This window comes from Lygodium microphyllum, chromosome 23 (genome assembly GCF_053477565.2).
Source record: "Lygodium microphyllum isolate KBCC chromosome 23, Lygodium_microphyllum_v1.1.10, whole genome shotgun sequence".
In the NCBI taxonomy this organism is placed as follows: domain Eukaryota; kingdom Viridiplantae; phylum Streptophyta; class Polypodiopsida; order Schizaeales; family Lygodiaceae; genus Lygodium; species Lygodium microphyllum.
This window is the reverse complement of record NC_141157.1, coordinates 25,244,938-25,258,884: the sequence shown is the minus strand read 5'-3', so window position 1 is coordinate 25,258,884 and position 13,947 is coordinate 25,244,938. Positions and strand designations below refer to the sequence as shown.

The following is a 13,947-nucleotide window of genomic DNA, read 5'->3' as shown; positions in this document are numbered from 1 at the left end:
ATTGTGTGCATCGAATTGATACATAGCATAAACTATGGATTCTCTCTCTCTCTCTCTCTCTCTCTCTCTCTCTCTCTCTCTCTCTCTCTCTCTCTCTCTCTCTCTCTCTCTCTCTCTCTCTCTCTCTCGTGTGTGGAGACCTCTAGTCTACAAGCTCTAGGTTTCTAGTGACTGCTAACTTTCATTGTCCCTCCCTTCCTCCTCCTCGTTGGCCCTTTGGCAGTGTTGCGACAACTCCTTCAGGGCATAAATGTAAGGCTCAACACCACCTTGCTAGCCCATGATGCCCACGATGATTGTGTTTGTGGCTCCAAGCTCCAACTCAACTCCTTCTAGGTGGCTATTGTGACACCTTTGTTTACGGCTCTAGGCTCCAACTCAACTTCTACCAGGTGACTATTGTGACACATGCAACTATATAAATGCTAGCCCATGATGCCAACAGCTAGAGATACACTACTTGGCACCCACGCTAGGTTGCCTAACAGCATGTGGCACCTCTGAGGCTTTGCAACAAGTGTGTGCACAACTTGAAGGTTGCTGAGTGCCCCATTGAGTGCTCCTAAGTGCTCCAGGCAATATGCATACCTCAAGACTCACCATAGCCAATTGTAGTGCAGCTTCAAGTAGCAACCTTCAAGCTTATGATCTACAGAGTCGAAGATTGAAGTGAAACACAACATGCCATTAGTAAGTATCAGCTTACAACCTTGGTTTGCCATTTCCATAACTGTTATATGGTCATTACAAGCATCTTCTATTATTGAAATTGGTTGTTACAAACATTTACTGTCATCAAAAGCACATTGGCGAAACATGAAAGTGGCTACAATTGCCAATAACTCTTATATTTTTCATTACAAGCATGCTCATTGTTCATAGGGACAACTCATATGTTTGTTAGGGACAGCTCATTAGTCAAAGTTTTGGATTCCGATGAGTGAAGTCAATAAATACATTTTGAGAGATTTCTATACAAAAGGCAAATTGACAACTTAGAAGTCACACTTCAAGCATTGAGGTGAGTTCTGACATCTCGATATGTTTGTGTTGTATGAAGTGAGGGAGAGCTTTGATCTTCAATTTTGGAAAGCTGTTTGCTCTAGGAATATGAAATAATGATTTTTGCGCACTTTTCTTTTGTGCACGGTGCTAGTGTATGATTGACAACTATTTTCTTTTACATGCGCATCAATGTCTCTGGTCAGGTTCATTTAGGGTGGGTTCACACTTGCACTTTCCACCCATCCACAAGAATTTCCCAAGAGTTGTCCGCCATCTCATTCACATTAGCGGTGGACAAGGAAAGGAGCCAAAGAGAAGACATGGCACGAAGGAGAAGTATCCGTGTTGGGCAGGTCGGAAGAGAGGAGCAAAAACTTGGCCATGATGTGTCAAAAAGGGCCCCTAATTTTTTGGGCCTTCCACCATGTGTGTGAACATACAGTTTTCCATGCTGAAATCTGATTGGCCATCTGTATTGTCTGCCTAGTCTGAACCCACCCTTAAGCAAGGAACGTGGTTTGTCTGCCGGGTCTGAACCCACCCTTAAGCAAGGAACGTGGTGCGAGCGGGCTGTACGTAAGTCAAAGCAAAGAGGCCCCTGTCTTTACAAAAGCAAATCTTAAATATTCGTGCGGCAACGGATAGATATGAACTGCCGATGATCTGTGACGTCTAAACGTCTAGGAGATTTGGCCGCCTGGTTCTCCTCCTTTTTCTCTTTTTTTCGGTCTGTGTGGTGGAAACGATATCTGGACTGTCCTTCCAACCGCTTCGCTTATTCTTCTGCTGCTTCTTCTTCTTCTCCTTGCTACTAATAATCATGTATTCGGCGGGTACAGTTGAACTCGACTGCTTTTCTTTTTCTTCTTCTTCTTCTTCTTCTTCTGCTGCTGCTGCTGCTCCTCCTCCTCCTCCTCCTCCTCCTCGCTACAATAATCATATTCGGCGGGTACAGCTAAACTCATGGACTCGGGTGCGTCGTTCCCCTCGCCCGAAGGTACAGTATCTGTGTGTGTGTGTATGCGCCCGCGCATCTGTCGTTGCTTCTCCTCCTAACTCATTCACTTCTTCCTTACAGAGATATGGGCTCTTATTAGCCCCATCCCGGTAAGATTCACCAACCCTAATCATCAAATATTTGACGTTTCCACGATCGTTTCTCTAGCGAAATAGGCGTTCGTTCGCATATAATCGAGACGATAAGATTGTCAACATTCTCGCATCTAAGGCTAGGCCTCCCTATCATTTGAACCCTTCCCTAATCATTTGAACTCTCGATAGCATGTCCATAGTGACACCCCATTGATATGTGTCGAAATTTTAGCGTTTGTTAATTTGCTGATTCATACGAACCATCAATGGGCTCCTTCTACATTGCGAAACCGATGACTTTTAGAACCATCAATCCACAATCAGCTATTACCACTTGTGTCGACAAACCTTGACCCTTTTGTTGTTTAAGATTTACTTGCCCATCATCAAGGTCCTTTCTTAGTAAGGCAAGGGCCAAAATATCTATCATTAATACCCAATAGTATTTGCTAATTTTTGTTTCCATTGTTATTTGTTATGCCCCCCTCTTTTCATGAGATTATACTATCACAATTATTAATGGTTTGACATAGTAGCAATATCCTTTGGATCTAATAGCAATCTCCTTGTGTTTGCACACATCAAGAAAGAACAATAGACCTCTTAGTAAAAATATATGTATTTAACTAACATTTTTCATTGTCTTGCATGTAGTTTCAAACTACCTAGGTGATATATCCGGTATCATTGGCAAGCATATCAAGTACACCTATGACAATGGGTGGAGATATGAAATCTACTACAAGAACCACAATACAATGGACTACTATGTGCATGAGGGTCTAGTGGCAGGACGATGTGTGAAGGGGCAACATGCAACCATTCGCCAACTTTACAAGGGAGAATCCACATACCTAGTGTCATGGATTGAGCCCACTGGCACATGTGTTACCCAAGTTCTCAATTTCGATAGAGCCGAGATCCATACAAACATTTATTTCCCACAATGGATTCACGTGGAGCCTACCAAGATAGTATGTTTTCAGAATGAGAACCTCGATCGCATGTATGCATATCGTGATGCAGGGCCCACATATCCCATCATCTTAAAGAGTTTATTTGCCCACATTGACTTTATAGAGAATCATGAACCTAACAATGACCAGATCATTGCATGTAAACATGACTATTGATATCATGACCATGGGTATAAAAAATTTGCACTAGTCATTTTCTATTTATTAGTTTAATATGAAAATGAGAAGAACTAGGGTATGACTTCTTTGAGTTAACCTCACATCTCTAGCACTAGTACAAATTATATGACTGTTATAAGCCTACATGTATGATTGCACCTCTTACTAAAGTGAGTGTTGTACTTGAAAACATCGAATTTTGTTATATTTCTAGTAAAGCAACGACAAAATATCAATCATGTAAATCCAAATGTGGTGATGTTTTCAATCATAAAGCATTTTAATAAAGTCATGGCAAAAAGCCTAGACAAGTAAGGCCCATGAAGTTAGTCAGAGCAAAAAATGGGCCCATACATGACATGGCAGAATGATGTGATCTATATGATGAATTTCCTTCACAAATTTAAGATAGAGATTAGCATTGTTTAGTACACGTGTGTATATACATGCAAAATGATGTGATCTATGTGATGAATTTCCTTCATAAGTTCAGGATAGAGATGAGCATTCTTTAGTCCAATTGTGTGCATATACAATGTCATAATTAGTTCACTTAAGTTTCACGTGAATGTAAACAAAATCCTAATTTTTTATTGGATAATATCATGACTTAAGGATTGTTTCCATCATGAATTGGCATCAACCTAGAAAATCTACTAGCATCTTTATAACTCAAATGTGTGTTACTTCCAATTGAACAATAGTGACATCTCATCATGATAAAGTAAGACCTTTCAACTCTACATTTCCATGTAAATATATCTTAGTATACCTATGGAGACCATCTAATCTGTATCCTCATTAGATTAGTTAACCACTTATAACATATTACAATACCCATAGATGACATGCAAAAACTATGTTAAGAAAAATTTTCTTTTGGCATCCCTTTGCCTTCACATGTTATGCTAGATGACTACGTCTACATCCATACAATCTATAGTTAAGCTTACTACCTAGCCTATTTCCTATTCTACATGGGAGAGTAATCCCAAACCTTTGATTATTCTTCAAAGATTGTTTATATCTATTCATTTTAAGACAATAAAATCTTTCAAATGTATGTGGGACTTGGATGGTGCACTTGCTATGTCCCTATTCTTGCTCCCTCCTCCCTTCCCCCTCGTCATGCAAACTATAGGAGAGGCATGGACTCAATGAAGAGAGTATGCCTTGCAATGTAATCCAATTGAGCTATTATCCAAGCAAAGAACAAGTCCTTAGATTAGCTTTAATTTCTAATTCTTCCTTGATTCCTTTGGATTTTCTTTTTACACTCCTTATCTTCTTTCATCAAGTTACTTTCGAGTATATACATTCAATTGTACTATTAGAGGACAAAAAATCATTCAATTGAAAAGCTGACTATAGCAATGCATCCCTTGAATGTTTTCAATTATTTTGAAAGCTTTTTACTAGTTTTTTCTCTTTTTGACTACATTGTATTTTACATAATTCAAAAAGCATTTGTTATGCGCTCAACAAACTTGGTGTGTATAGCAAAAGACATTGGTCTCATAAAAGAAGAGCTCCTAGTGTAGAGATATGAATTTTAATAAAACAAGACAAAAAGAAAGAGAGAAGCTAACAGGTATGAGTAACGTGGGACCAATTTAAATCAAACCCCAATGGGACTAGCCCCTATATAATTCATAAAACCTTGTGCCCAAACAACATACATCATATAAATCAACATATATATCAAGTTCTATGACTATTTCTTAGCATAAATTGGGCTATGTTTAGCTCAACATGCAATTGGATAGTATGAATTGGACCCACTGTGAGGAGTTGAATGCATACATATTTCAATTTTTTCTCTAAAAATTTTCTTATGTGAGGGTCCTTGGGACATCGATGAGCTAGTTTAGGACCACAATAGCAAATAGTTTGACCATGTTCAAGTTACCCATTGACCATGGAGTGTATCAAATCATGAACTACATGTTTAGGAATGAAAATCATAGGTTTTGAAAGTCTAGATGTAGACTTCCCACACTCATGATCTAAATGGACATGATAGAGAGCTAGGGGGTGATTTTCAAGACTTAATCTAGGTCATCGGCTTATTTATTCAATGTTTGGGTGGGTTGAGACACTTGTGACTTAGTAATTTGCTGGTTATTACTGAAAATTTTTAAGTTCATTTTCTAAAAACCTATTGAGTATTAACGGAGGGGGCTTGTCATCACTATAGGATCAATTAACAAACTTAGATATTGAGGACACTAGTCAATAGTTACTCAACAATTGCTTGATTATCTAATAGATAATGTGGATACTTTGAGAGGCTTTCCAAAGATCGTCTTAAGTCTTGCATTACATCTTCTTTTTCCTCACGATGATGGTGTGGAAGCATGTAGGGTTAAAAGCCCAACCACAAGGGTCTAGGACAAAATGGATGCAGAGATTAGGGAGAGAAAGAATAAAAGGAAATATGATTTACGAATAATCAAATCCTAAACATACCAATTTAAGCCAAATCAGAGCATTTTGATTGATATCTCGTAGAATAGGTCAAGACCGATGCGTGCACTGCAAGTAACAGTTCATCTGGCCTAACCACCTGATTAGGGACTGGCTATTGCTAATTAGTTGGTATGAAATTATGGTTTGTAATTTGGCTTCCATTATTTAGTGGAAACATTTGGCTAGCCATTGACATAGCAACATTAGGAGGAGACGACAGCATGGCACATTCTACATTATGCTTCCTCTTCCATTCAAATTGGCCATGCGTGTACTAGTTGCACCTTGACTTCCACTGATCAATGCCAAATTATTTCTAGGACCTAGACTCAAATTTAGGTTAGCCCTAGATGTGTAGGCCACTTGTAAGCATGATTCTACCTCCTCTACTTGTGTGATCGTCATGTCTATATCGGCAAGAGCAACACTACTCAACTGCACTTGGATATTGAAGTCTAATCCATGTAAAAAGTACTATAGTTGGATAGTAGGTGGAATCAAAATAGAGGTTTGCAATTCGTGAAACATCTCTTTACATTTCTTGGAATAAGCTCGAGCATTCACATGGGGCTCTTAATGTGACACATTCAGAATATGCAACCAATATTAACCACCTCTTAGAGGCAAACTCTCTTCGGAAGGCCGCAAACAATCAATCGATCGTGGTTATGGTCTCGGCTTCCAAGCCATGATACCACATTGCAACTCTTTCTTTTAGAGTCATATTGAAAAACATCATGAGATCTCCTTCGTCTTGAATTCGACAATTGAATATTAATTTCTAGAACTCACTGATGTGGAGCTCTACATCTTCCTCTACGAACCCATTAAAAATGGGTAGAGGAAAACCTAGGGCTAGCAAATCTAGCATTCCTGCAAGTATTGCAATGGGTTGCACCATCATGATGATCAGGTTTCCTCTAGGGGCTTGTATTGGTGGGGTTACAACATTGATAGATAGGTTTACACTATGTAAGATCCATAGATAGTGGAAACAATGTTTCCACAATTTCTCAAATACTAATCTGGCCATCTTTAAAGAACTCTTGAACAACCCCACATGGCAATGGACGGGGCCTACACCAAGACTTGTTTGATTTTCACAACAACCTCTTCATATCACTAACGTCTTGATTACCTTAAGGTTCTTGACTACAAATGAATGGGGCATCAAATCAATGATCTATATCTTGACCCTAAGATATTCCTAGCCGAGAACATCCAAGACAAAGTCTAGGAGGATATCATGGTAAGTTTTTACTCCAATACAAAAGGAGATAACGATTTTGACCCAAAAACCCAACCATTGCAATCCATGATGACTAAAACCATTTGAGGAGAAAACACTAGAAGTTAGAAGAAACCACATGACTTACCTCCATGCTTCACAAAGTTCAAAAACAGTGATCGGATAGTTGTATCACTCATGGCAAGTGTGAAGGCACATCTAATGAATCCATTGAGGGACTTGCAAAGTTCAAAGAGGTGAATATTGTAGAGCATGGGGAATCCCCTAAGCCTATATACATCCTTGAGGATCTTAGTGAAGAGGATCAAGCATAGCTTGTGAACTTGCTATAGAAAAACTAGTATGTCTTTGCTTGGAACTGCTTAGACCTTAAGGGTGTACCCCCAGAAGTTCTTACATACACAATTAGCTCAAGAGTGATGCTAAAATTGTGAAGTAGTGACCCCATTCCATGAATATTTTCTTAGCTCACCATATCAAGGAAGAGATTAAGAATTTGCAAAAAGTGGGATTCATATACGAAATTGATCATAATGACTAGCTCTCACCAATTGTTGTGGTGCTTAAGAAGAATGAAAAAATCTGAGTTTGCATCAATTTAAAAAAACTAAATGATGTTACTAAGAGAGATCATTATCCTCTACCTTACACTAGTCATAGGATTGAATTATTAGGGAAGGAAGTCAATTTCTTAGACGAACTCTCAAGAGCCATTTGAAGTCACTAATGCTCCCGCAACTTTCTAGAGACTCATGTGTACTATCTATAAGGACATGTTATAGAAGTGGATGAGATGTTCGTAGGTGACCTTTGTGTCCATTCACCTTGGGAAGAGCACATTGAGAAATTTTTAGTTTTTGAGAGAGTCCCTAAATCCTCTAAAATATCAATTTTGGGTAAAGTGTGGCATCATCTTGGGCCATGTTGTATCCAAAAATGGAAATGCAATCGACACAACTAAGATCAAAGTTATAATGAATCTCTTTCCATCCACAAACTTGAAGGAGAGTGCAATGCTTCCTTGGCCATATTAGGCATTATTGTTGCTTTGTGCTTAACTATGTAGCTACTTCTAACCAATTTACAAGCTACTCATCACTTGGGTATGGACGAAGGAATACCAAGCCTTCCATGAAATATTGAAAAAGGCTCTACAACTACACCCATCTTAAGAGCTTTGGATTGGACAATCACATTCCATGTACACATTGATGCTTCTAAGATTAGAGTTGGGGTTATATTTTGCTAGCACAGTAGTGAACATAATATTGATTTTCCAGTAAATTTTGCTCGCTGACAACTCATTGAGGTGGAGATGAATAAGTTAACTACAAAAAGAGGACTAGAAATGGTTTACACTATAAAAAGTTTAGACACTATCTCCTTGCCACTCCCTTCACATTTTTGTAGACCATCAGTCACTTTTCAAAATGGGCCATCACTCTTGGATGACCTCATGCTATAAGTTACTTATCTAACCAGCCAATCTAGATGCTCTCACCAACCTTTAGTACAACATGGACTTTTATGAACTAGTGGATTCTAGAACCTTCTCTTGTTATACATACATAAACCACTCTTTCAATCGTATATACCAATAAAACTGTAAACCTTAAAAAGTAAAAACATTTTGAACACACTATGACATTCTCTTTCAAGCTAGGAAGGTTGCTTCTATTTTGTAGGGGAGTGTGTGACCAAAGATACAAAGTCATCAAGATCATTGCAACCTCTAAAGATCAAGTTCCTGACCAAGAAAGCAACTTTTCAAGAACAACAATCTAGACTCCCAACAATAAAAATTTATGGTAATGATGGTATGAATATGTGTAAGAATTATGGATATCATCATGCAATGGTATCCAAGTATAAAAATAATTGGGAGCTCAAATATTTGAAAATTTTCAAATAAGAAATTATGTTTCAAGAATTTTTTAATAACGCATGAAAATTTCCTTGATCTTGCAAGAAGTAGAACAACCATAAGCAAGAAACAAGCCCATCCTTGTCAAAGACGCCCTTAATGAGGATAAAACCATATTCACTGCCCAACAACACATTGACTTTGGAATAGCAATAAACATGTATGCAATGGGCTACATTTGATTTCATACCACGAGTAGCATAAAGAAACTAGTGAATCATTACCAATCACTTGGAGAACTAATATCAAAATGTGAAGTAGAAACTTATCTTAGAGCCACACTAGCCCCATGGACTCTCTAGTATGTGAAGGTATTATCTTCTACTTGTTGGGGGTTAAGGCGCCTCCACCTAGCCGCCCGTGTATTACTACACTAACAGTACTCACCACTGCACACTGCAAGTGGTGGGCGCCCGTCACAGTCACTTATTCTTTATTCTTTTAGTGATAGTTTGAATAAAGGAAGGCCCAGCCACACATTGTGGTTGTTGGAGTTCCCACTTTTGAGTCTCTCTCTCTCTCTTGGCTCTTGCTCTCCATCTGCCATAGCTCTCACCGCCAAACTTCTTCCTCCTGGGTTCCACTTCCCTTTCAATTGGTATTAGAGCAAAGGCATTGGAGCTTGCCCGGCATTCTCTTCTGCCCGGATTTGAAGAACTACAACCCGAGCTTCAATGGCAGCCATGGCACCTTCATTTGCAGGTATGTTTTGATCTCCCGCCTCCGCCTCAAGCTTCGAGACCTTCATTGCTTCTTCCCAGGCTGCATTGGAGTCCCCTCGACATTGCCAAGTGCCCCCGAGGCCTGTTGAAGACCCCCCATCCCCTAGGAACAGCCAACCCAAATTTTGACGCATTTTTAGGGCGCTTCATGACAGAATGAAGACAAAAATGAGCGTATGTTTGTTATGACGCATATGATGAATGCAGTTACAAGAAAGGAGACACATGATGATGTATGGTATGTTGATTTAGGTGTATCTAATCATATGACTAGTCATGTTGAATGGTTTGGAGAGATGCAGTTATAAAATCCACGTTATGTGTAGATGGGTGATGATTCATACCACCCAATTTCACATATTGGAAAGGTTTCCTTATCCTGGTATGATGGCCAGACAAAGAGTCTGACAGATGTATTACATGTGCCATCAATTACAAAGAATCTAGTGTCTGTTGGCCAAATGGTAGAGCAGGGGTTGCAGGTCTGATTCAATGCAAAAGGTTGTTTTGTAGAAGACTTTAATGATAGGTGTAGGTTGGTCACAAAAGGAAGTAGAGTTGGTCGAATGTTCACTTTAGATGCTGGAATTCCTGCAATGGATGCTGCTATGTATGCTAAAGGAAAAGGAGTAGTTGCAGATATTGAAATATGGCATAAACGTATTGGACATGCAAATGTGCAAAGGATGAAATTAATGCAATCCAGAGGATTGGTTATAGGGTTGCTTTCTTTTAGAGTTGCAGAATTGCATAAAGTTTGTGAAGCATGCCAGTTTGGTAAGAAGGAAACACAACCCTTCTCGCATGACAGAAAAGTGAGTAGAAAAATACTTGATGTAGTGCATATAGATGTTTGGGGGCCTACACAGAATGTATCTCTTGGTGGTAGCAAATACTTTGTCACATTTATTGATGACTGTTCAAGGAAGTTATGGGTATACTTCATGAAGGAAAAGAGTGATGCTTTTAAGGCAGCTATTGAAACAGAAACAGGCTCAAAAGTGAAGTGCTTGAGATCAGATGGAGGGGGAGAGTACCTCTCTAATAAGTTTACTAGCTTCTTGAGGACTCATGGGATAAATAGGCAATTCACTTGCAGGTATACCCCACACCAAAATGGGGTTATAGAAAGAAAAAATAGGCATATTGCAGAAGTCACACTGGCATTAATGACTGAAAAGAATATGCCCAAACATTTTTGGTCTGAGGCTGTCCATATTGCTGTCTATATTATGAACAGACCCCCCACAACTGCAGTTCATGGGATGACTCTTGAAGAATGCTTTACTAGCAAGAAGCCCGATGTATCGCACTTGAAGGTATTTGGATGTGTTGCATATGTTCATGTGCCAAATGAGCTATGAAAGAAGCTTGATCCAAAGGCAAAAAAATGTATTTTTATTGGATACTCTTTAGAGCAGAAAGGGTATCATTTTTATAACCTTGTCACAGGTGAGCTCAAAGTGAGCAGGGATGTTATCTTTAATGAGATGGGCAGTTGGTATGCATCTGATGGTGATGTATTAGATGATTATAATGATTAGGATAGCTATGTGTAGAAAGAAAAACAAGAATCACGGAGTCTTAGTGGACTAGAAACATCATTTAGTACTATACCTACAGTGAGCCCTTAGTCTGGGAGACTAAGGAGTAGCCCCACATCTTCAGGTGGATCTATAAGTGTTGCAGGGAAGGACAAAGGAAAGAAGAAAGTGTTGGATGGTAATGATGCATCTACTAGTCATTTGTTATTTGATGGAGATTCTAGTGGTTCAGAGAGTTTGGATGATGAGCTTGGTATTCCTTCAGTCAGGACACCAGGTAACAGAGAGCTCATAGTAATGTAAAGGCTCCATTGAGTGATCCGTGGTATGTAGATCTAGCAGGGTCAAATACCCTATTAAAAGATTTGGTTCTGAAGGTTATGTAGCTCACCATTATGCTTATATGGTGAAACTAGTTGAGAATGTTGAGCCCACTTATTTTGAGGATGCTGTTGGCCATGCTCATTGGGATGCAGCAATGGATGAGGAGATGTCACAACTCTATAGAAACAGAATTTGTATCCTTTTTCATTAATTTGTCTATATAATGATTTATTAAATTTATTTCCTTTGCACTAATTAGATATAAAGAAAAGTGCATTGGAGCTAGCCACTGATGAGTGGTCACAAGTTATGGTGGACCCACACGGTGGGTTAGAGAAAAGATAGTTCACACTTCCACCTATATGACCCGATTGGGCGCCTGTGACTAGAACTCACGCATATCAGGGTTAGACTCGCACACAGAAAGGATTGATGCCTTGAAGTGTGGGCTAGATCCACCAGAACAGACAGTTACAATCAACAAGATGGCATGATCATGAAATGCTTGTATAATGTGCATGTGTGGGCTGAAAGCTTGAAATGCACATTTCTTTGCATAGGAAAGTCACATGAAGATTCGGATACCATTTTTGCGATGTACACGGAAAAAGCTTTCATATGATACCCATATTGGGGGATCCCTAAATTCTAGGAGATCCCTAAATTTTAGGAGGTTCCTAAATTTTAGGAGCCTCGAATTAGCCTAAAAATGCTAGTCCTAAAAAATAGGGATGTCATTCTAAAAATAGTAAGTTCTGTACTCTGACTGTGCTTACTAAATTTGGTTGTTTCTATTCTTGACAGTATTCAACCCAAAAAGGAAGGCCATAGAGAAGAGACAAGTGTCAAGACACTTGTCACACAAGTTTCCAAGTGTCCCACCACTTGTCACATCTCATGACATGTGGCTAGACACTTGTCTTGTGCTACTCCACTTTCCCCTTTTGTACTAGCTCTCCCCTCTCCTATAAATAAGAGCTCGTTTTTCTTCATTCAACATCATTTTTCTTTGCTGTAAACTCATGTACAGCACCCACAGATAGCCAAAAACTGGCCCCATCCATCCCCATCATCATCCCCCACTTCTCCATTATCAAATTCCTCCATATTCCCTCTTCTATCACTGTTGTTTTACAAGACAGCAAGCCTGTAAATTCATTACAGCACCTTCTTTTTGAGCTCTTTCTTCCATTTTAGCTACAAAAAGCAAGCTCTATCCATGTACTGTTGATCAACGATGGAGAAAGGCTGAATTCCCCTTTTCTTCTCTCATACTGCAAAGAAATCAGTTCTTATCATTGCATAATAGATAATGCATGTGTGTTTGTACATCTTTGCATGATCTTGTGAGAGTGAGAATTACTTCTTCTCACTCTCAGGTTGATTGTAACTGAGCTCTTCCCTAAGGGACTTGGGTTGAGCAGAAATACATTCCTTCGGGGGGGGGGGGGGGGGGGGTTGCCCATCTTCAACCCTCAATCTTGTCTCCATTACTTTTACATTTTCATGGCTGTAATTTTGTGAGTAATTTTCATTTTCAGCTTTAAGTGTTCATTCTCTTTTATATTAAATCTCGAAAACAAGCAAATATCATAATTGTTAAGCATACTACGTTGGTCAGGGCGTTTACAGTGGTATCAGAGCTTTGGCTCGGTCCTCACCCCCAACACTGGTAGTGCTTACAACTATAAGTTTGTTTATTTTCAGCCCTTGCATTGAGTGCTTGAGCATATTTTTTTTTTCTTTAGTCTCAATGGATCAATCGAGTGCTATCCTTCAAGCCATTCAAAGTCTTAGAGAGGAGAATCAGCAAATTCGTGAGCAACTTCTCAAACTAGAAAAAGTTGAGAATCCCAAAGAATTCAAGGAAAGAAGCCCCTCTACTTTAAGGAGACAAAGCCATACCAATGAAAGGAGCCGATCAAGAAGTCCAACTACTTCTAAGAGGCAGTCCCATTCTACTTCAAGACAAAGAAAGAGATCGCGTCGAAGCTCATCCTCTTCTTCAAAGTCATCTGGCGCCTATTCAGATGGATCCTCTTCTAGTAATGAAGAGTCACACCCTTCTCGTGGAAGACCTCATCATCGTCAAAGGCGTCGACATTCTTCACCCTTGTCTCCATCTTCATCCCCATCAAGCACTTCATCATCTTCAACCTCAAGATCCGAGCATGGACGAAAGAATAAGAAGAAGAAGAAGACTAAGTCACTATCTCAACTTGAAAAGAAGATCAAGTTCAGTATGTATGATGGTTCCCGAAATCCTGATCTTCTTCTGAAGTTTATTCGTCAATTTCAAATTTTGTATGGTCGTGACAAGTATAAAGAAAAAGAAAAGATTAAGTTTGCAGCTTTACATTTAACCGACTTAGCCCATACTTGGTGGACGGGGTTGGAATATGATCATGCTGCCCCAAAATCATGGCGGTCCTTTGTTCGCCTAATACAAAGCCAATTTCTTCCTGTTCATTTCAAAAGAGAT

At 39.3% G+C, this 13,947-nt stretch overlaps 1 long non-coding RNA gene across 1 annotated transcript; it reads left to right on the top strand.

Annotated features, from left to right (window-relative positions):
- The first annotated feature begins 1,658 nt into the window (after positions 1–1,658).
- LOC148015980 (uncharacterized) lies at positions 1,659–2,890 on the top strand. The gene is made up of 3 exons (XR_015688110.1): positions 1,659–2,002; positions 2,084–2,112; positions 2,752–2,890. It is a non-coding gene; the product is annotated as an uncharacterized LOC148015980 (long non-coding RNA).
- The last annotated feature ends 11,057 nt before the right edge of the window (positions 2,891–13,947 follow it).